The sequence below is a fragment of the Phasianus colchicus genome, chromosome 3 (genome assembly GCF_987193195.1).
Source record: "Phasianus colchicus chromosome 3, bPhaCol1.hap1.1, whole genome shotgun sequence".
In the NCBI taxonomy this organism is placed as follows: Eukaryota; Metazoa; Chordata; class Aves; order Galliformes; family Phasianidae; genus Phasianus; species Phasianus colchicus.
The window spans coordinates 82,444,008-82,467,199 of NC_143438.1; the positions used below are offsets into that span (position 1 = coordinate 82,444,008).

General features: G+C 39.3%; 1 long non-coding RNA gene across 1 annotated transcript in view; it reads left to right on the forward strand.

Moving 5' to 3' along the window:
• LOC149918711 (uncharacterized) overlaps nt 1–23,192 on the forward strand; it is a 33,812-nt gene that overhangs the window by 3,087 nt on the left and 7,533 nt on the right. The window lies entirely within an intron of this gene.

Genomic DNA, 23,192 nt, shown 5'->3' on the forward strand with positions numbered 1-23,192 from the left:
AGTCCTCATGCACTTAATGATACTCAGGTGAACATAAGGACCTCTGTCCTGCTATACCCTGCTGTAATGCTTTTAAGATTCTTGTTATCAGTATTCCACATCATAACATCATGTAAAGCATGGGGAATTAAATAGTTAATACTTCAGTTCAATGGACTGAGAACTTTCCGGATACCTGGTTCTCAGAAGAGAAGAAGAACTACATACCCAGGGGACTCTGTGTTCAGAGGGGTAGATAAGCCATGGGAGGCAGTCACAGGGCTCTCTCTCGCTGCCTGGCAGTGTGTGGCTGTGTTCCCCAGCTGTATGCCTTCAGTTCAAAGTAAAGCTTTTCATTTCGGACAGTCTTCTCTCTCATTCTCTTTGATTTATTAGCCTCAATTCCAATTATATTGCATTATATTGTGATATCTTGCATTCCAATATCATATTTAAGTAAAATTAAGTTTCCTCCTTAGATCGTTGCCGCTGTTCTTTTTTTTTTTTCAGTCCGTTGGGCCTGCAGGCCTGCTGCCCCCTGTCACGGGCACAGATTGATCTAGATAAGTCTGTGGCACCTGCTTAAGGATTGGTCTACAGAGTAAAAAGGTGACTGGGTAACATTTCCAAAAATGCCCCCTAGCCAGATTTAAAGCAAGTATGAGTCAAGTAAAAATGTAAATGATTACCTAGTCAAATTTCCAAAAGCAGAGAAGGAGATTAAGCTCTGCTAGTTCTGAATCTTTATTTTATTTAAAATCTAAACAACATTTTCAAAAATGCCTCATGCACAAAAAAGGATGGAGACTTTGGAGAACATAGCACCAGGCACTCCCTGCCCATCTAAAGTCAAAGTCCCGACGTAGTGCTGTGCAGATCTAATTTTATGGCAAACCATGACATATTGACTGGGCCAGAGAAAGAACAGATGACTGAGAAATGGCCCAGAACATCATGGCTCTGAGACACTGAATGTTAAAATCATTTGAACTGGACAAACTCTTAAAGGTTGTCCAGTCCAATTCTCCTGAAATGAACAGGGATACCTACAACTGGACCAGATTGTTCAGAGCCTGGTCCAGCCTGACCTTGTGTGTCTCCAGGGGTGGGGCATCCACCACTTCTCTGGGCAACCTGTTCCAGTGCTTCACTACTCTTACTGTAAAAAACTTCTTCCTTATGTCCAATCTAAATCTCCCCTCTTTTAGTTTGAAACCAGTTTCCCTTGTCCTTCCACAACAGACATCACTGAAGAGTCTGTCCCCTTCTTTCTTATACCCCCCTTTTAGATACTGAAAAGGTGCTATCTGGTCTTGGTCCTTAAAGCAAGGAGTTGCACTAGTACCTCAACAGGAAAGATTGAAGTCAACCAACAAGTGTATTTCCTATGCTCTGATGCTCTGAAGTTTCCTGGAAGGTTCTTGAGATATACAGGATTAAGGATTTGCGTTGCACCATTGAGTCAGCTGTAGACTCTACGTGAATGGGGTGGCTATTCAGCTCTTAACAGCGTCATATATTACAGAAGCAAGTATGTAGTACTGGGTGGTGCTAAAACTAGAGGGATTTTTTTTATTTTTTGATTTTTTTTTCAGAGGAGCAGGAATTACTACTCCTTTATTCCTGCTGACGAATCTTCACTTATCTTAGCCAAGTGTGCTGACGGCTGGGGTCAAACAGAAGGGGTGTAGCACCTTCTTATCTCTCTTTGCACTATGTGAGGCATTGTCTGGCAATGTGTACTCAGAAAACCACTGCCTCCGACTGTGCTGCCAGGCATAGGGAAAAAGAGTAGATTATAAATTCTGACTGAGTTTATCCATGAATTCAGAGTCTAGTTTCTCTGTACTGTCAAGAATTAAGCAATTTTGGGTGTGACCAGCAATAGGCAGTTGGATATCTGGGGAATTTTACTGGGAGAAGACTCTGAAATGTTAGGTAATTCCAGAGCTGGGGAGCTGCTGAGGAAGGGAAGTTGTGGCTGAGGACCTACATTTTGCACAAAATTATTTTCAATAATAGAATGCAGAGGTCTTCCTGTGAATTTGCCATTTTGGAGACTGGAAAAGTCTCAGGCAACTTGCCAAATCTCCATTTAGAAAGCTGGAGAATTCCTCTGCTATCTTCAGATATGTCCTGCCAAAAGAACATGAGGGGAGGTGAGGCAGTGTGGGGAATGGCTAAGGGCAGTGGTGGGACAATCAGCAGTGGGGCTTGGCAGAGCTGAGACACAAAGCAGGAAGGATCCCCAATATGGAAAGGAAGGGCAAGCCACGAGCATGGTGGAACTGGGAGAAGAAGAGTGAGGGGAGCCTCATTGTGAGCTGAACACAGCAGTGCATCTTCTTGGGGACAGTACAGTGAGCTGCAATCCACCACTTTGTTTTTACCTACCAATTCAGCAACCGAGTGAATTTGAGCAGTTGTTTTTTTTGGAGGGTTGAACACTTGGTCTTCTCTGTGATTGAGATATGAAGAAAGCACAGTTAGGGCTCAAGCCCCACTAGTCTGTGTCCTTTGTGGATTCTGAACTCTTTTTTAAGCTCGTTTTGTAAATACTAAATGATTTGGGCACATACGTTTTTGTCTCTTTCTCTTTTTTTTTTTTTTTAATGAACATTTCTCCCCCCAGTAAAAAAAGACAAAAGCTGTCAACAAAAAGTGTTTTTAATTATAGCCTATTGCTATAAAGTAAGTAAGAATTCCAGACAGCATTATACTCTGAGTATTTTCCCCAGATACATTTTTCCTATCAACTTATTGTACTCAATTCCATTATTACATTAAAAAGTAAGTTTGATTAAGTTTGTTTGTTCACCACAGATCATTTAAAACTGCCAGCCTTAAATAGGTGACAAGTGAGAAATATCACCAAAACAAATTACACCACCTCCTCCAAATTGCTGGAGCTTTGAAATTCTTTCTTTCTCCAAGTGGGGTTCAAGGGAAGTGCATGGCAACCCACATTCATTGTGAAGCAGACTCCACGTGCTGGATATTTCCCTCCATCCTGTATGTACAGTGTTGATGCATAGATTCACATGAAGTGAAATTTCAGCCTGTTCTGGATCTATTAGCAAGGGAGCATGGTTTTTTTGGACTGGTCTAGAAAAAACAGGTGGACTGGGAAATCCAGGAGTTGGACTTGATGATCCTTCTGAGTCCCTTCCAACTTGGGATATTCTATGATTTCTATTAGATCACTCCAGTTTTGCAGAAACTAAGCAGAGATTGGATCATACCAACTTCTCCAATTGACTCTCAACATGCAGTTCTCAGAAAGCCTAAAACTAAAAGCAGAACTAAATTGGAGTTGCATTGTCAGGGGGATAAAGATGGACTTCAGTGGTCCTTTGTGGGACATCCCTGGGTTAGCATGTTATCTGTTTTTCAGAATGAGAAAAAGTATAAATACAAAAAATTAAAGAAACATCTGATGCCTTGTGGCAAGAGGGAGTGGTCTGTGTCATTAGAGCAGTTGCTTTTCTGAGCTTCATAAATCAGCTTTCATCAGAAATTTTTACTATAGGTGATTCCCAAACTTATGAGGCAATATTTTATATTGTATTTACCTGAGTGTAGTTTAGCATTGGATATCCACTGATATCAGTGAAAATACATTCAAAATATTTTAATCCTCCAAATGCATAAACATCATCTGACAGGAATGTTAGACCATATGGGTGAAGTTAGGATCTGTTGCATAGGAGGAGAATGTATCACTTTTATTTTGCCTTCTTGGACGTTAAATGTCTAACTATTTTTTTGTTTTCACTTTTACTTCCAAAGAGCAGTTACAAATGAATTAAATAATAGAAAATTACATTATTAACAACATAGCACCAATTCATCAATGAATACAATGAAAAGAAGTAAAAAATAATAACTAAAGAGAAAAGAAAAGCAATTATAAAAAGCAAGCAAATGGTGAAACATCGTTCGTAACATAATATAGATAAACAGTGGCTATTATCTAGAAAATTGAATCCTACGTCTGTTTTTCAGGCTATTCCTACAATGAGAGTTTCGTTCTCTCTGGATGCTAAGCTCTGCTTTTCTCAGGCAGTGTGGCATCTCTTTCCATTCATTTTCAGTTTTACAATTAATACAGAAGTTTTCGGAACTGGGTTAGGATGTCAAAACTAAAACTAAGTGCAAAAACTGCAGAATGTTTTTACTATTGCAAGTGTCTGCAAGCAGAGGAAGAGTCAAAGTAAAGCAACTCATATGTAGAAAAATACCACTGGTGTTCAAAGATGGGAATGTTAAATATTACTTAACAAAAAATTCAACAAAAGTCAATGTGGTTCATTTTATGAACTCAGCAAATAGACTTCAAAAAGCAAGTAAGAATGGATGGCAAAATAACTGAAATTGTTGTGTCATTCTGCAAGCCTGCAATAGGTCATGATTTTGTACTTAGTGCACAGTTCTAACATTCATTTCCCAAACACAGGGGTTGAAAAGAGAGATAGCAAAAACAGAGATGTATATAAACTGTTTCCCAACCCAGAAAATTTGAAATAGACATCTAAACTGGAATCTTTATCTTATAAAGGCAATAATGGAGGTGGTTTTCACAGAGATTTTTTTTATAATAAAGATGATGAGGCACTGGCACAGATTGCCTAGAGAGATGATGGATTCCCTGTCCCTGGAGACATTCAAGGTCAGGCAGGACCAGGCTCTAACCAACCTGATCTAGCTGTAGGTGTCCCTGTTCTTTACAGGGGAGTTGGACTAGATGACCTACAAGGTTCCCTTCCAACTCAGATGATTCTATGATATTCTTTAAGAGATCTAAAAGATAGGTCATGTTTGTATTAGAGGAGCAAGCTGACTTGTAGAAAGATGGAGATGCTGCAGAAGATGCGAAGATAACCTGCAGATTTAACCAAGTCACAGAAGTTCAGAAAAATATTTAAATTTTATTGCCAGCTTCTGTGGGGAATTCACTTCCCACTGACACATTTGATGTTTTATTGTACAAAGTCAAATACCCCATACAATTTTTTTTAAATATAGATTTTAATTTCACTGATAAAATTTGTTGTCCTACATTGCTTCGTATCAGTAGGGATTTCTTTGCCAAGAAAAGATAAGCATCAAATAAGCACTGTGAACATCCAAACATCCATATCCACTTCCTTTTTCTTGGAGTGCACTTTTCACTTTTTTGGAGTGCTCTGAAGTCTCTTATCTCCCACGCACTTGAGGATTCCTTCACTTTCTTGTCTGGAACTGACCTCTCAAGGTCCTTGATCAAAATCTCCTCTGCTTCCAGTGTTTACAGCCCTCGGTTATTTCATCAGTTGAATAGGATGTCCTCCACTGGAGTGTTCCCAGGAAGCATGTCTCCCACAGACACATTCCATATGCTGAGCAATAAAACAGGAAAGCCCTTATGCATATGGAGAAATGTACTCACAAGCTACAGTATCAGGAGAGGGAACTTAAATTCCACTCATGTCCATTTTTGGGTCAGAGACCTGACTGATGCACTTGGCTAAAAGGACTCACTGTGTCAGGGTGATCAACTGGATCTGGATGCTCTTGGGTAGCATTCCACATGGCTTATCCCCACTCACTTTTTCAATCTTGTCTTGTGATTGAGATAAACATATCTGAGGAGCTGAGAAAGAAGAAGGTTCTACAAAGGTCCAACAATGCAGCTGAGAGTTTTTGTGCAGTGCCATGGGATGGCAGTTTCACTCACACTGCTAGAGCAGAAGTGAGCCCCAGCCAATGTACTTCTCTCTTTACATCTATTTGACCAGGTTCACTGGATCTCACGCTTATCCACCTGGTATCAGAGGCAGAGTACTATGTAGATACACCCTAAAACTTCTCAGAAAAGCATCAAACTGCCTTACACAAGACAGACATTAGAATTAAAAGCAGCACTAAATCTGCTTTCATGCAATTATTGCCTTCTGGCAGTGCACACATCTGCAGGAACGTCACAGCTCCATCACATAGCTGTGAAGCTGACCTTGCAGACATTGTGCACCTCCAGGTGCCTGAGCTGCTCCTTAAAATCAGCTGCAGCCTTCCCTTCTGTAGCACTGCATTGCTGATGCAGCACAGGGCCTATGGGGAACACCCTGCACCAGTAGCCCTTTGCAGAGATGCCAGAACTGGCTAGCCCCTTGCCTAGTGCCTTTTCAAGTGCAGTGCCTTCAGAGTTATCCAGCATGATTTATTTCTGCTCTGTTCACAGCAGGAGGCCTAGACAGATATTCATTACTATCTGTTACGCATTGGCATCTGAGCCACAGCACAAACAATTATTTGCTGTCAGGTTTGCCTCTATGCAGCATCCATGCTGCTGCATCACTGGGATGAACCACATAAACAAAGTTGTGTTAATGTTGGTGAGGGCCTGGGAGAGGATCTGTGGGACACCGTGAGTAAAAGAGAGTGGGTTTGACTCTTTTGACTTTGGTGCTAAAGGACTTTTTATCTGAACCTACTTAATTTTTACTAAAATAATTTAACATAACTGGGTAGGAGAGCTACTATAGTGTTGTTATAATCAAGGAAAGCTCCATTCAAGTCAATGACAGCTTATGCTACATTTAATGAGCTCTTCTGTCTGGAACTCAGGGCAAATGTTATTTGCCTAAAACATGGAAGTTGTATTATTTATCCAAGAATATTTTGTTTTAATAAATGTTGCATCTGAATTGAGAACAGACCACTTCTATGCTCACTAGCATATAACTAAACAGAAATATTTTATTTTAAGCTGGAGATGTGTGTGATCTAATTGTTTGTTTGTTGTTTTGTTGTTTTATAAAGCAGAGAATAATTACATCACATTATCTTTTCTGCTTTGGGCTATCGCAAAGTCAGCTCTTAATTTTATTTAGGTTATTTTATTGTTTGAAACAGGAAACATCATAATCATATTTTAATTTTGAAAAATGTCAACTTCTGTTTCAACTGCTATTTGTAACTTATAGCTGCTCTCGCTAATGTTTCCAATACATTCCCACGAGACTGGCTATAAGATGAGACTGTTAGTATTTCTCTTTAGTCTTCTCCTGTTGGTACTTGTATTGACCAGCACAGAGACCCATGACTGGGATGGACATCTGGATTGTCGTGTCCAGGCTACTGTGGCCCCTTGTCACAGAGATGATCATGTTGCATGTTTCAGAGGAGAAGAGAAATCTGTAGAAATAAGGGAAACTTTAGAAAAAGTGTGAAACTGAACTGTTAACTGGCTGCCATTCTGATTCTGTTCTGTCCTGGTTTGTCAGAAATAATTTCCCAGAGTCAGGTGGAGTTTCTCCATTACGACAGCAATTTAAGTGAGAAGAGCAGATTTTGAAATGAGACTCCGCTTTCATTTTGTCAGCCTTATTTGATTTAACCATTAACCATTAAAAATGATTACACAAGAGAGAAAATTCCCTCCACTGGGATCAGTGAGCACACAAAATTGAAACAAATGACCCAGAGTCAGATATCGTAACACAAAAGGGATGTGGGCTCACTGGGACACATCCCATGCACTCCCACAACCTGCCCTTTCTGCTCATTTGGAGCAGCTGCTTTCTCACTGTTCTGCCGGTGTGTGAGATTTCCCTCCCAGGAATGTGAAAATTCCTTAAATAAATGCTGCATGTGGAGTCTGGAGAGTGGGAGGGAAGCATTTCTGCTGCTGCAGACGCACTGCTGCTACGTGGCCTGGAGGACCCCTAGGAGATGGACACGCTGTTTAGTGGTCACTTTCCACGTGCATGCTCATCCTCGCTGATTACTGCAATATCTGAGTATAAATAGCAGCTCTCCCTTTTTATATCCTTCTCCTGCCTGATTCATTTGGTGATGCAGCGTTAGTGACATTTGATTCGCTACCATGGCGATTGCAAAACGAAGATTTCATAAACATTGGACTGGGATGTCTCCTGAATGAATCAGCCAGGACGAGGAGGATGGGCAAGCCCTGGGGGAGCTGCACCTGAGCCAGCCTTGGCCCCGTTCCCAGATGAAGAAAATGAGCACAGGGATGATGTGATGTTAGTACAGAGCAAGAGAATAAATCTGTAGGGAATAGAAGAGTGCACAGGGGGCCAGTCTGCTAGGAAAAACTTCTATATCAGAGGCATGAGTCAAAGATAGGGCTGAGAGGTTTGCTAATAAAGACTGAGAAATGCTCTACATAGGACTTTTACTTTCTAATGTGGAGAAAAATGAAACAGAAACCATAGCAGAACTGGGAACCAGACTGAGCGTGAATAAAAGCTTCTTTCAAAAGGCAAATAGAGGGAATCAGGGAAGTCAGAAAGGAGAATGCGAAAGGCTGACCTCCAGGCTGAAAGCACTTTTGTTGCTGTTATGAGAATGCTTCTGCTTGAAGTATGATTATATGAATTCTAGTCATCTAAGTGCAATGGTAAAATCTGGAACTGTGTCCAAAGACCACAAGAATGTGCATGGGGTTATCTTGAGTATGACACACATAATAAGGTACTGCCAGTGGAGAGCACAGTTACTACTCAGCTGGTAAAGTCCAAGGATGTGGATTCAATTCCTTCTCCTTGCTGGATTAAAAACACTGGGAATAGCCCATTTCTCTTTCTTGCCGTGCATCACAGCCTGTGGATTTTCTTTCAAAATTTGATATGAAGAGATGGGGACATTTAACTTTTAACAAAAGATAAAAATTATATGGTGATAGTGTGCTGAAATTTAATGATTAAGAGCATTTTAAAACACAGGCTGTAATTACCTGGGCTGGTTTTAACCTTAAATCATAGATGTAGGGAAGAATGTTCAGAAAAGAGAGGAGTAAGAAAATATTGCACATTGCACTGATTTAGTGTTTAGATGACTCCCGTTTTTGGTTTGTTTTTTTTTTTTTTTTTTTTTTTTTGTAATGAGTGTTTGGAATTACCATCAGAATCAGCATAAGCCTCCAGTCAGAATAGTCAGAAACAATCTCTGAACCACCACTGACCACCTTTAAGTACTTGTGATAGCTGGGAAAGAAATCACAAGACTGGGAAAAGCACATTTACTTTTTAAGAAGAAAACTAAAAATATTAGGAAAAAATTCTTCTCAGAAAGAGCAGTGAGGCATTGGCACAGGCTGTCCAAGGAGGTGTGGAGTCACTGTCCATGGAGATGTTAAAGAAATGCGGAGATGTGGCACAGGGGGTCGTGGTTTAGTCGTATGGTGGGGACACATTGGTGGTTGGAGTACATGATCTTTGTGTTCTTTTCCTACCTTAATCATTCTTTGATTCTATGAGTCTATGAAAAAGAAAAAGCAACAAGGAACATATCAGTCTGACTAAATTTCTTGGAAGAATTTCATGAACAGTCAAATAAGCTGAGAATTTTTGAAAAAGCTGAAGAAGTGATAAATATCAGAGTATCCAAATGCTCAAAGAGACGACTGTTAGCTAGGATGTCTTTGTCAATCATGATTCACATCATAACATTCTCATTGATAGATAATAAGGTAACAGACCGTGAGTGTGGGAAAAGCATGACTGTCATATAAGCAGTGAGAGGCTTTTGAAATTTCAAATGTCACGCTGATACATAAGAGGATATGATTTTTATGGAACTTCTATGAGACAAGTAGACAGTTTGGAAAATGCATTTGCAGACCTATTATCAATGGTTCACAATGAACCTCATATTCAATATTCAGCTTTTTTGTTATTGTTTTTTTTTCCCTGGGCTTGTCTATGTTCAATATTTTTATACCTGTCTCTGTGATTGAATATTGAGGGTGCATATTTGCAGAGGAACTTCAAGTAGACTGGAGCACAGAGCTGAAGTTCAGAATGATCTTGATAAGCTGTAAAAATAATCAGGAAAATTATAGGACAAAACTTGTTGGAAAAGCAGCAAAATATTTCTCTTCAGCAGAACAGTTCAGCCATATAAGTAGAGGAAGGAAACAATGACAAAGCAGTAATTTGGTGAAGAATCTGCATTCCATATGTATATCACAAGCATATCCTGATGCTGCAGAAAAGAAAGTATCTGAAATAGGGAATTAGAAATAAAACCGTGAACTCATCTTTCCATTTCACTTCACAATGATAAGCTGATGTCTCTGGTCTTAGTGCAACAGCAATGAAAAGATCAGACTGCATCGTCCATGAAAGAAACAGATCCGAGGTTACTGAGCTAAAGAAGAGAAGCTTGGGCAAGGGAGGGACAAGGAATGGCAGCAGTCTTATAAACTTGTGTCCAAGGAAAGGGGATTAATCTATTCTTCATGACTGAAGGATATAAGAAGATATAAAGGGCTTAAAATACACTACACAAGATGTGTATTATATCTTAGGAGATATCATCTTAATGTAGAAAAAAATTAGTGAAAGGTTACCTGGGAAGGATGTTGAGTCTTCACCATTAAAGGCTGTAATAACTGGTGTCAGTACAGTTACCATAGATAGAGCTGGTTTCCTCTTGGGCAGACAACTCCTGGAAGATTTCCATTCTCTATGACCCTACATTAATTATGATAAAGAGTTTAGGGCCTCTTTTTCTTCATTACAAAACCACTTCAAGTAAGAGGAGATTAAATGTTATTAGGAGAAACTTGAGTGAATATGAGGTGATATTAGGCAACTTACAATTAGTTCCTTTGTTCTTTTCTTCTTAATGCAAAGGTATGTCCAGTTTTCCAGTGTTAAGGTTCTTAATTTTTAAGATATGACCTTGTCAAATTACCCATATTCACTATTAAGATACAACCACTTTACACAGGCATAAGGTTGTCTAGAACTAAAGTATTTAATGTGAGCCACTGTCTGTAAAACTACACAAAAGTGAGAGGACTGCAAATCAAAACGTATGTTTTGCTATCTTCTAAGAGTATTTCAGTGTTCTGTAACTTAGATATAACTTAGATATAAATTGTTGCCAGAAACAATGAAGCTTTGTTCTACTAGATACTTCTTCAGTGGTTGCTAAATTTGTCATATGACCCATTCAGTAATTGTTGGGCATAGAGATGTTATCCTAAAGCAAAACAGTTCTGCTCTTTTATCCCTCTGAACATGAAAGAAGAGTTCAGCTTTCTGTATGTAATATCCTTCCGCAAACAAGAACTTGGTCATGGCCAATAAAACAAAATTTAGATTGCTCTGTTATTTATGAGTGTTTGAGTTTTGTAAATGGTCCCTTGACTTACAATAAATAAACCATGAACATACACTCCTTATGCTGGTTTTGGAGAAGAAAGTTTACATTCATTATCAATTCATAATCAATGAAAAGATACAGCCGGTAAAATCAGAGCTCTCTGCTAGAATAACAAAATAACATCTGTTAGATTAAATGTAGAAGTTAATGAGGAGATTGCCACTGACTAAAAAGGGCTTCCATTCAGACTCTCAAGATTTTCAGAAAGGAAATCTTATTCCATATGTTCCATTTTCATATACTTCATGTTTCCATTTATTATGTAAATTAAGAAGTAGCCTTTGAAAATACCCTTCATGTATGTTTATCTTATTTGTGTTTGCTTATTTTGCATTATAGAAGAAACTGTTTAACTGTCAATAAAATTGTCTTCTGCACTCTCTTTGTAGATTCTTGCTTATATGCATGCAGCGAGAACACACTATTTTTTATTTCAGACCTTACATTAAATGGCTTGACAGTGATGCAGCACGTGTGAAGAGATTCCTCGTGGATCGGTGTGCATTCCTCAGGGATCAGTGTTGTGATCGATGTTGTGTTCCTTGAGGGTCAGTGTTGGGACCAGTGTTATTTAGTATGTAGGTGACATGGACACCTACAGAGTGGGATTGAGTGCACCCTCAGCCAGTTTGCAGACGACACCAAGCTGAGTGGTACAGTTGATGTGCTAGAGGGAAGAGATGCCATCCAGAGGGACCTGGAAAGGTTTGAGAGGTGGGCTCATGCCAACCTCATGAAGTTCAACAAGACCAAGTGCAAGATCATGTATCTGGGTAGGGCCAATCTCAAGCCCCTACCTAGATACACGGCAGAGAATAGCTTGGGAGGAAGCACTGAGGAGAAGGATTTGGGAATGCTGATTGATGAGAGATTCAATATGAGCTGGCAATGTCACTCACAGCCCAGAAGCCCAACCATATCCCAATTTAGATCAAGAAAATGTGACCAGCAGGTCAAGGCAGATGAATCTGCCCCTCTGCTCTGCTCTTATGAGACACCATCTGGAGTACTGTGTCCAGTTCCGGAGCCCCTCACACAAGAAGGACATTGAGCTGTTGTAGCAGGTCCAGAGGAGGGCCACAAAGATGATCAGATGGATGGAGAACCTCCCCAATGAGGACAGACTGAGAGAGCTGGGCTTGTTCAGCCTGGAGAAGAGAAGGCTCTGAGGAGACCTTATAGCAGCCTTCCAGTATCTGAAGGGGGCCTACAGGAAAGCTGGGGAAGGATGTTTTATAAGGGCAGGCAACAACAGAATGAGGGGAAATGTCTTTGAACTGGAAGAGGATAGATTCAGATTATATATTAGGAATAAATTCTTGACTGTCTGGGTGGTAAGACACTGGAACAGGCAGTCCAGTGAGGCTGTGGATGATACCTCCCTGGAGGCATTCAAGGCCACGCTGGATGGGGCTGTGAGCAACCTGGTCTAGAAGGAGGCATCCCAGCCTATAGCAGGGGGCTGGAACTAGACAATTTTAAAGCTCTCTTCCAACCTAAATCATTCTATGATTCTATGATTCTACAATTCTATGATTCTAGCCGTACTATTTTATGGTGTGGGAAAGTATCTGACACTATGTGTCTCTACTAGCAGTCATGAAATCCCACCCCAGATACTAACCTACTCTTTCTGAACTATTAGTGGAGTTATTCCAAGTTCTTTCAGGTTCTTCAGATCTACTCAGTATCTAGCTAGCTTTCTAAAAAGCAACACAGTATTTCCTTCAGGACCTTAAAGGTTGTTCAGTGTGGCCCATGATAAGTAACACAGCTCCACCACTCCAAGAGGTAAGGCCACACTGAACAACCTTTAAGGTAAGAGGTAAGGCTTTGGTGTTCAGAGGCTATGGCTTAGACTTTCTAAACAGTGGAAGTCATTAAAGCTAATGCTGGGAATTCCTATTAATTGCTTAGAGTTACCCATGAGCACAAATTAATGTTTTGTTTTAACTCCAAAAAAATTCAAGCTTTTCAATCACTGCATGCTCTCCCTCAACATGGGATTAATGGAATTTGTAGTCACAATATTGCATGAGGGTATTGACATTTCTTATTATTGGACTGAGTTTGATGTAATCCATAGACTTCATATTCTACTCCTCTACAAAGACTGCTAAGAGTAGTTTGTCATTAGTAAGACTATCTGGGAACAAAACTGGGAAATATGGAAATAGAAAAATTGGAAACACAGTTCTTAAGGTGAATTGCTTCAGACTGTAGCATGCATCACCACTGCAAATGACAACAAAAGTAAACACTCATAGAAATGGACAAAAGGAGTGCAAACAAATAGTTTATCAACCAGACTATTTCCCCTGAAAAATAATTATTAACAGTCCCTTTCTTACTTGTTCCTAAGTGAGAAGTTAAATTGCAGATAATTTTGGCATACATACACAGGCTGATATTTGATGCTGGTGCCATTGTGTGGAGCGTAGCAGATAGAGCTGGGACTCTGACCCAGACAAACTAGGACATCCTGACATTCTCAATCTCTGTCCTGTATTGATACCCTGTGAAAAGAAAACTATTGTCTCACAGGCTCCTTAAATATGATGAAGGAAACAGAAAGTGATCCTTAAACATGACATAACAGGAAAAAGCTGAGCTGAAGTGTTCAAGATAATCTAGCAGAAGTTATATGGCTTTCTTTGAAAGACTTAGCACACTTCTTCCAGGAACAACAACAACAACAACAACAACAAAAGAGAGATTATTCAAGAACACTAATAATATTATTTATTTCCTCTGGTGGCCTAAAGAAAGAAGATTTTCACAGCTGGTATCTTTTTTGACAGCATTGGATATAGCTGGAAAATAGATAAACTTTTGTATGTGCGGGTTCTTCTTCAGATCTAAAATGCGAGCCAGATAGAGCACATAAATCTGTGTTTGCCTTGTCATGCAGAAGAGTAATGTGAGCCTTATCAAATGGAACTGTGAACCTGGAGTTGGTTTTAGTTCACAGAAATTTTAGTTGGAGAAAGTATTCTGCTTTCTCAATTTAAGAGGGTAGTGCTATGTATGTGCAACTACTGTTTGATAATGGAAGATTCCATTTTTATATGCATTAGGAGAGATAGAGAAAGAAAAAGCATCCTTTGAACAAGCAGTTATTGCAAAGGCTGTCTCACAGGACAGCATTTAGCAATTTGTTTTGGAAGCATTTCAAAAATTTGGTAAGGCATCACTATGGCTATATACAGATGCGAAATCAAGTGCACCAGTTTGTGAATTGAGCCTCTTCAACCTTTCCCACACACTGCATCTGATCAATTGTAGAACAGGGAACTGATGTAGATTGTATTCACTTGGTCATTTTGTTTTGCCACGTGAGAACTCCTTGATAATACTGAAGTGATGCTATTGCCAACTGAATAAAGCAACATGTTTGGCAACAATGAGGCATCTACAAGTTTATAAACTGTTGTTTTTGTGTTTTTTTTTTTTCAGTAACAGACTCTTGGAGAAATTTATTATGCAGTACAGCTTGATTCCAGTGTGTTCTGAAGATCAGCCTTCCTGAGGAGAAATGTGTACCTTAGGCTATATTTTTAGATCTAATTTCTTGTATCAGAGAAAAGGACCTGTCCAACTTTCTGATCATCGAATTGTTTCTGACCAGATCTGTTTCTGATCATTCCCACACCTGGTCACAAGCCCCACCTCTGGTTCACCAGCCAAACAGCAGATTAATAGATTTCTGCCAGGCTCATCACTCCTCTGGGGACTGTCTGTCTCCCAGCTGGAGGCTTGCTCCCTCATTTAAGCACATCTGGAAGAGTCAGTCTCTAAATTAGGTCTGAGTGGCAGCCAAAACTTCAAAAGATACAGGTATTTGGCCAGATTCTTGCTTGCATTCACGTCCTTTTGTTCCAGTTTCATTTCACTTTATAGTGTTGGGTGATGTAAATGAGAATCAGGGCCTTGGCTATCATAGATCTACTGTATACATCATGGAGAATTGTAACTTGGAGGCCTGGAAAATTAGCATTGAGTGTCTGTAATCTGTTTCTTTGTTCACGTATCACACTGTGTGATCCTTCAGATTTGATCCAACCAATATCTCAACCATGCATTTCTCTTTACCTGGGAAGAGGGCAGAAAAGTAGAAAATTTCTAACACAGAAGTTTTGGTCCTTTGGACTTATGACCACAGATACACGGGATGGCAGCAATTTGTAGCTTCCAGCACCTGACCAGTCTTTCAGTGGAGTATTTCCTAACATCTAATCTGAATTTCCCCTGGCACAACTTGAGAACATTCCCTCGTCCTATTTAATTGTTAGTTACACAAGAGGCTGACCCCCACCTTGCCACAACCTCTCTTTAGGCAGTTGTAGACAGCAATAAGGTTTCCCCATAGCCTACTCTTCTATGACTGAACAATCCCAGCTCTCTCAACTGCTCCCCACAAGACTTGTGCTCCAAACCCCACACTCCAGGACTTTGATGTCTTGTTGTAAGGGGCTCAAAACTGAACATAGTACTCAAGGTGCAGCCTCACCGGAGCTGAGTACAGAGGGATGATCACTTCCCTGCTCCTGCTGGCTGCACTATTTCTGATACAAGTCAGGATGCCATGGGCCTTCTTGGCCATCTGGGCACACTGCTGGCTCATGTTCAGCTGAGAATTGACCAATACCTCCAGGTTGGTTTCCTCTACACAGTTTTCCAGCCATTCTGCCTCAAGCCTCCTGATGTGAACAGCTTGCAGTTCCCGAGTGAGAGAACACACATGCATGGCAAAGTGCAGTCTGGAGTCTCTTGTTTATTTTCTGGGGAAACTTTTTTATCCTGTGTTTCACTGAAGTAGGATAGCATACATCCCTCTGGTGCTCCCTCATATGGTTCCTAGAACACAGCTCTCCCTTAGTGGGAGTTCTGGTCTTGGAATGCTTTATAACTGGTGCTGATAAATATATGATCATGAGACAATCTGCTATTACTCCTGGAGGCAGAGCTACACACTCCAAGGAGGCAAGAATACATTAAAGATAGAAGAAACTAGAGCAGGAAAACTTTGGGAAGCTCACACCTGCAGCACATGTGAATGGAGCCTTCTCCAGGCTCTGGGCAGTAACACCAAGCCCCAGGTGGGCCGAGTTCATCATCACGAGGGTGCTGGGCTGAGGCCGACTGGAGTCAATGGTAATATTTGCTGTGTTTTGTTTTTTAACGTGTTTGGATCAGTTCCCTTTGTTAGCGCTTACACAGGAACAACCTTCCCATCTCCTCACAGAGTGAAGGTTTACTTTTTTCCAGCTCTTCTTTGTTGCCAGATGAAAAAAAAATGGATTTATTGCTCCCATTAAAGGTGGCGGAAAAGCCAAGTGATTTGAAAGGGAAAGGCAGAATAACTTCTACAAAGAAATGCTTTTAATTAAAAAAATGTTTTGAAGTATTGCATAAAGAGTCACTAATTGTTGGCTCAGCAATTATGTGATATTATATCCGTATGGAACTTATTTGCTGTCACTTCAAGTGTATGGTAGGTAGTTAGCTCTAGGCTATTTCTTTTTTCCTTTTCTTTCTTTCTTTTTGTCTTAAGGAGTAAATTAAACAACCTCTAGAAGAGGAATTTTTCTATTTCCTGTTAATTTTCTTCTTCCTTTTTTTTTTTTTTTTTCCTCTTTTTTATTTTCTTTTAGGTTTCCAATGCTTTTTTGGCCCCTGACAGCCTCCCACCTGTTCCCTTAAAAACTTCTGCCAAAAGCCTGTTTTGTAATACCAAGTAGTAACTTATCATGAATTAGATCAGATCAATCAGAGTAGAAGTATTGATGTCTCTACCTTCCCTGATCTGGGCTGTGTTTTTCCAAATATAACACTTTTTCTCCCAGTGGATGCAGCAGCATTCCATGCTGCTCAAAGAGGAGGAGTAGGCTGCTTTGTGCTGCAGCTGCAAGAAAGTGCAAAATAATAATGCATAACAAAAGCTTCTTGATTCTTTCTCAAGAAAACAGATAACTGTCATACCTTTTATAACCCATGCTTGTCCCAGCAGCATAATTCCTGAAGTAATTTACAGATCCTATTGTTCTACACTGTATGCATAAGGCTAACCATGTGGTGCTTTTATCCGTACCAGACAAAGAAAGCACAACATTCAAAATGAAGGTGAGAATCCCAAGGGTAGTATCACCTAATGGAAGAAATGGATGGTTTTGCTAGCATGTAGATTGACTTTTAACCTTTGAAGCATCCTCTAAAACACTCACATTTATTTTTAATCTACAGCTGCATTCACATGGAGAATACTGTAATGGGATGTGTGGGACAAAGATATAGACTTTGGGGCAAAGTTATAGACTCTCCTCAAAGTTATAGTCTACTGACACTATATGTTCTAATTAATTCTATTATGCTTGAAATTTGTGAATGTTTCTACATATCAGGATAGTTTTGTAAGATTTTCTCAAGTGCAAAATGCTTACCGTTCCTATCAATCTTCCTTGTTTGAAATCAATGAGTGACTGTCAAGATGAAGGTGAGTGTATGGTACTCATCACAAAACACCCTTCCAGAATGTCAACTGGAGTGTTTTCAGCACAGGTTGATCTTGCAAATCTTTGTGAGTGCTACATACATGCCTGATCCAAACTGACTGGAAATAAGTAAGCATGGTACTTATCTGCATAAAAGAAGGGAAAGGATACTTACTTTCAACATGGATTTGTCAAACTGTCAAAAATTAATTAAGATTGGTTTGACGTCAGGATTAATGAAAAAAAAGACACAGTGCATATTGAACACCTTGCTTATTTAGTAAAGCTGTCCTTTTTCCATTTCCAAGCAAGGCAGAGAAATTTGGTTTGGACAAAGTCGGGGTATGTCTTTAGATGAAAATCTGTATTCAGAAAAGGATTAGCAATAGCTTGTTGCCAATATCCATCCTATGGGGCTTAAGACATTTGTTTTTCCTAGATGTGGTTCTTTTCAAAGTTTTCATAGACCATTATGCTCTGTGTGGAAGTCACCTGCTGGATTTATAATGTACTAATTATTAGCATGTTGTTACATAGAGAGCTGTTAACCAGCAAACAGCTCTGTTGCTAGCTAGCAAACAAATCTGCTTTGTTCAAGGGTCTGTTCTGTATATGTTGGCACAGATGTAGAGCAGTTCCTGAATTTCAACCTTTCTATGCAAGAGTGTGGCAGCAGAATATTCCATGAACATGGCATGCAAGTTCAGTGATCCGGGAACGTTTTCAATTCTGCATTCTCTTACAGCTCCCATTTCATTCTACTATTCCAAAGAAACTTTCTGCTGTTGGCAGGAATTAAGGCAATCTTCCAGCATTCCAGTGCCGGTGACTTTTAGTCTTGGAACCTTTTGTCCTTCCAGAGAGAATCATAGTATCATAGAATCACTGAATCATTGAATCATAGAAGGGCTTGAGTTGGAAGGGACCTCAAGGCCACCAACCTCCAGAAAAGACTCTCCCTCTGCCCTTTACTTGTAGAATTTATTTTTCCCTTCCATCAGAATATCAATTTTTTTCCATTTTCGTCACTCCTTTTATGAAACTGTAACTAAAAGTTTTTCTTTTCTTCTTGGTCTTACATGTTGTATTTTGCTCAGACTTGTGAAATAGTTAACAAAATTCTTCTTCCTATAGGCTTTTCATGCTGGCATAAGGCAGAAAATTCTGCTCAGAACCAGTCTGCCTTATAAGAGGCACAGTTTTGTGCTAATGTTTACTACGTGCTTGCAGAATTTTCACAGAATCATAAAATAGAGTAGAATTCATAGAATTGTAGAATAGAATAGAATTTGATAGAAATATATAATCAATTTTCAAAAGATAGGAGTATATTATGTAGAGAATTTAGGCACTACAATCCAATAAAATTTACTTCTAGGCACTCTATTGCATTTAATGCAAGTAATATACAGTAAAGGCAGTATCAGTGATTTCTATATACTCATGGGGAAAATTCTGAGCTGAAAAAGGAGAGTACAGGAATCCAATTTGTTTGGGAAGGATATTTTTGGAAGAGTTAACAGGGAACATGTTCAGCCAATTGCAAGAATTCAGTCTTGCTTGCTCTCCAGTGCCTTCTTTGGCTAGTGTTTAGATCTTTCACATACAGGGAACATGATGCAGGTAGATAACTCCCATGACCTGTCATCTCAGATAAGATGCCCAAATCCTTTCTACCAAGGATCAAAGCTTTTATTTCCCTTCACAGATGGAAATCACCTTTTTGACTTACTGAAGTCATTTTCATCTCATGTCAACATGTAGACAATCGGGAAGGGAGTCAAGTTTCCTAAATAATAGATTGTGGTAATGTCCCCTTCCTATTTCTTTTGTCCAACTTTCTCCTTTCAGAAAACTCTCCTAACTTCTGAACATAGTCTGTGAACGTATGGACTCTCAAATCATTCTGGCAAAGTCACTTCGACTATGTAGAAGATGCCTAGCTCTTCAGGGAACCCTTTTACTTATCCTAACAAGTTCAGTCTAAATTTTTCTGGAGAGTTACCAGAAAAGAGGCATAGCCATGCGCACTCATGCACAAGCCTTTCAATATTATACCAGATGGTCTCTAGAGCAGGACTAGGCCAGAGCATTTGGGAAATGGGATAAATGAGATGTGACATGATCTCACTTTGCGCTGCATGGTTTCTTAGTTGATGAACATCTAAGAGGAAGAGCCTGTGCAGAAAGGAGTCCTTAGTCAATATCCTATATCAACTTACATCATGACATGCCAATTTTTAATTGTTTTTTTTTGCCTGTATTTTGCATGAATAGTGTAGTAGCTGGGCAAGAAGGGTTAGAAGTAACTGAAATCCACCAACCTAATTTGACCTCCCACTGAAACTAATGAAAGTATTCCTCTTTTACTGACATGACTGGGGCCTAGGTGTGAGATGAACACCAAGGATGTTGTAGATGTCAGACAGAAACATAATCTTAGGCATCTCCAATATGCTAGCAAGCACTGACAGAATATCATAGTATCACAGAATCATGGAATCACAGAACTGTTTGAATTGGAAGAGACCTTTAAAGATCAACCAGTACAAACCCCATGCCACTGGCAGGGACCTCTTCCACTAGGTCAGGTCGCCCAAAGCCCTATCCAACCTGACCTTGAACACTTCCAATGATGCCACATTCACAACTTCTTTGGGTAACACCCTCCCTTTCCTTGTATCCAGTATAACACTACTTTCTTTTGAAATCATTGTCCCTTGCTCTCGCAACACTGCCTACACAAGAGGGTTGGAATTAGATAATCTTTAAGGTCTCTTTCAACACAATCCATTCTATGATTCCATGATTCTATCACTGTAGGCCCTGGTAAAAACTCTCTTCATCTTTCTTATAAGCCCTCTTTAAGGATTGAAAAGCTGCTGTGAGGTTTACCCAGAGCCTTCTCTTCTCCATACTAAACAACTTTTTTCTCGTCTTTCTTCATGGTTATTCCAGCCTTGACCTCCTCTGATCCCACTCTAACAGGTCCAAGTAATACAGAGTTCAACAGAGATATGTTAGGATGTCTTAATTATCAGTGACTTCCAGGGGCAACCAGCCATCTACAAGCCTTCCCACGCATAATTTATGCTGTATATTTTTAAAAACTTGAGGTTTATTTTGGCATCATTAACATTTATTTTCCCTTATTCCAGTCATATTAATTCCACTATATCAGAGTTAGAGAAAATTAGGCATTTGCTATACAGTAATGGAAGAAAAAGAAGAGGAAAAGACTGAAAACTGAGTGTAAAATTAGTGATGGTGAGGGAAGTCACCGGCCAGTAGGGAAATGAGGGAAATGCTGAGAGCTTGGTCCTTCAGTACTCTCACAGTCATACAGATAAAGCGGTGCTAAGTGTTCATTAGAAAAATATATAGTGGATGGAAATGGAAGGAGGTAGAAGAAAGGCTTCTTCCATTATTTTGTATGATACTTTAATTTAAAACTTCACTTCAGACAGCAAACTGTTATAAGCGATGCCATCTGAATGGACCGATCAGTATCCTTTCCTTGATTGCTTTAAGTTAGAATTCAACCAGTATTTCATAACTATAGGTTGAAGGCTGGACACATCTCTAGGGATAAAATACTCCCAAACTTGCAAATGAGGTATAGGCAAGAGTGATGACACTTGCCCTGTCTGTCTGCCTACATGCATTTTCTTTCTTGCCTGTAACCCGGGGTACAAAGGCTGTGCTTTACACTTCTGCTTCTGGCTAAACTTCACTCCTATAAGCATAGGTTTACATCTTTCTTCCTCTTCTTCAACTCCTTCTTGATATCCTTGTAATATTTACTGTTCCCTTTGAAAATCACAAAAAATTGTGTTTGCGTTTTAAATTCTTGAATTAAAAAATCAAAAGGGATGCGAATCAGGTGAAAAACCCAATAATATAAAGAAACTTAATAAAAAATACTTATATATTAATTAATTTATTATTATTATTTAAGGATTTTCTAATAACTTGAAAGGCAGAAAATAGCTTGAGACAGAATTTTGTCCTTTTGTGCCTTACTTCTCCCAGGCAGGGCTTGAATCCCTCATAACATCTCTGGAGCTCACCCATATGAGAAACAGCTGCAGTTTAACTGTGCAAACACTGCTCTCTCTCTAGATGGGAAGTGGCTTTTGATTAACTGCTGGAGGAAAAGGAAAGAAAAAATTCACAATTTTAATTACAGTTATTAAAAGCTAATGTGAGGAAAATATTATTGCAGAATAGCTTAACTCACGGAAATAGGAGGAAATATGTCAAATTTAATGTCAAATCAACTTTGCTGATTATAGACAAAGTACATGCGTTCAAACAGTATTTAAATGTTCAAAATAGAGAATATTACTGGACAATTACGAGCGGGTTGAGTCTAGATTGTGATACTTAGGAATGCAGAAGATGACAATAAAAACCAGACTCTCAAATCCTAAGGTTTCACAGCTTGCATCATATGCAGCACTCAAATAAAGGAAGGGTCACTTGTTCACAACACTTGTTCAGAGAATAATTTATTATTCAGGAAAGGCATTTCCACAACATGACTGATAATATTGTCAAGGAAGACTAAAAGAAGTCCAAGGTGTCTAAAAATGTATCTTGTCTTAAAAGCACAGATATCATATCTACAATATTTTTAGTGATACAAACATTACATTGTCTTCCTGTGAGCTCTCTGAAACATATACTTGTCGCTCTTTGTGGAGATTCAGCCAATTTAACTATACATGGCTAGAGATTTAGAGGGCCAGATGCTCAGAGGGATTTAATTGGATTCCCTCTCTCAACAGCTCTAAAAACATATCCCATTAAAAACATTTCATCGTAAGAAAATTGTCAGAAACAAGACAGTATTGAAGCATTGAAAAGTTTTCCTAAAATACATTATTTTAATGGACTGACCAGTGAATAACTGCTATCAGCGAGCTCTTGTGCATTGACTACACCTCTGAGAGTTTTTGTGATTAATTCCTGAAACATGCAGCTGAAGATTAGGAATTGGCCCACTGTTAAAAAACTGTGGAAGCATAAAAAAGAGTGAGAATGGACATTTTATGCACTTGGTGCCCTTTCTAGGGACATGATGGTTCTATTTTTTTGCTGGAATCCAATTGAAATATATTCTTACTTCCACTAATTTTACTAATATATTTTCCAATTCCTATGGGTACTTCTATACTTACCATTCTAGTAAAACCTAATTATATTCTATCAAGATACATTAATAATAAGCCCTGCAAGTCTTCTCATTGATAAATATGGATTTGGTGACTTACAGAATTTCTAACACATTTTTTATATTCTCATGATTGTGTTCTGTTTTGCAATGTCTCTGTCCTTCCTAAGTCTTGATCCTATACCCATTTCTGCATCCATTTCAAGAGTTAGCTTGTCACAGGCAGATGGCTGCAATTCTATGCTTTAATACAGAGGGTCAATATCCTACTTCAGAACAGTCCAGCAGCTCCCTGAGGAAAAGGGTGATACTGATTTTGGGGTTATTTGAGCCAACTAATAGCTGTGGTTTGGTTCTTACCCACTGCA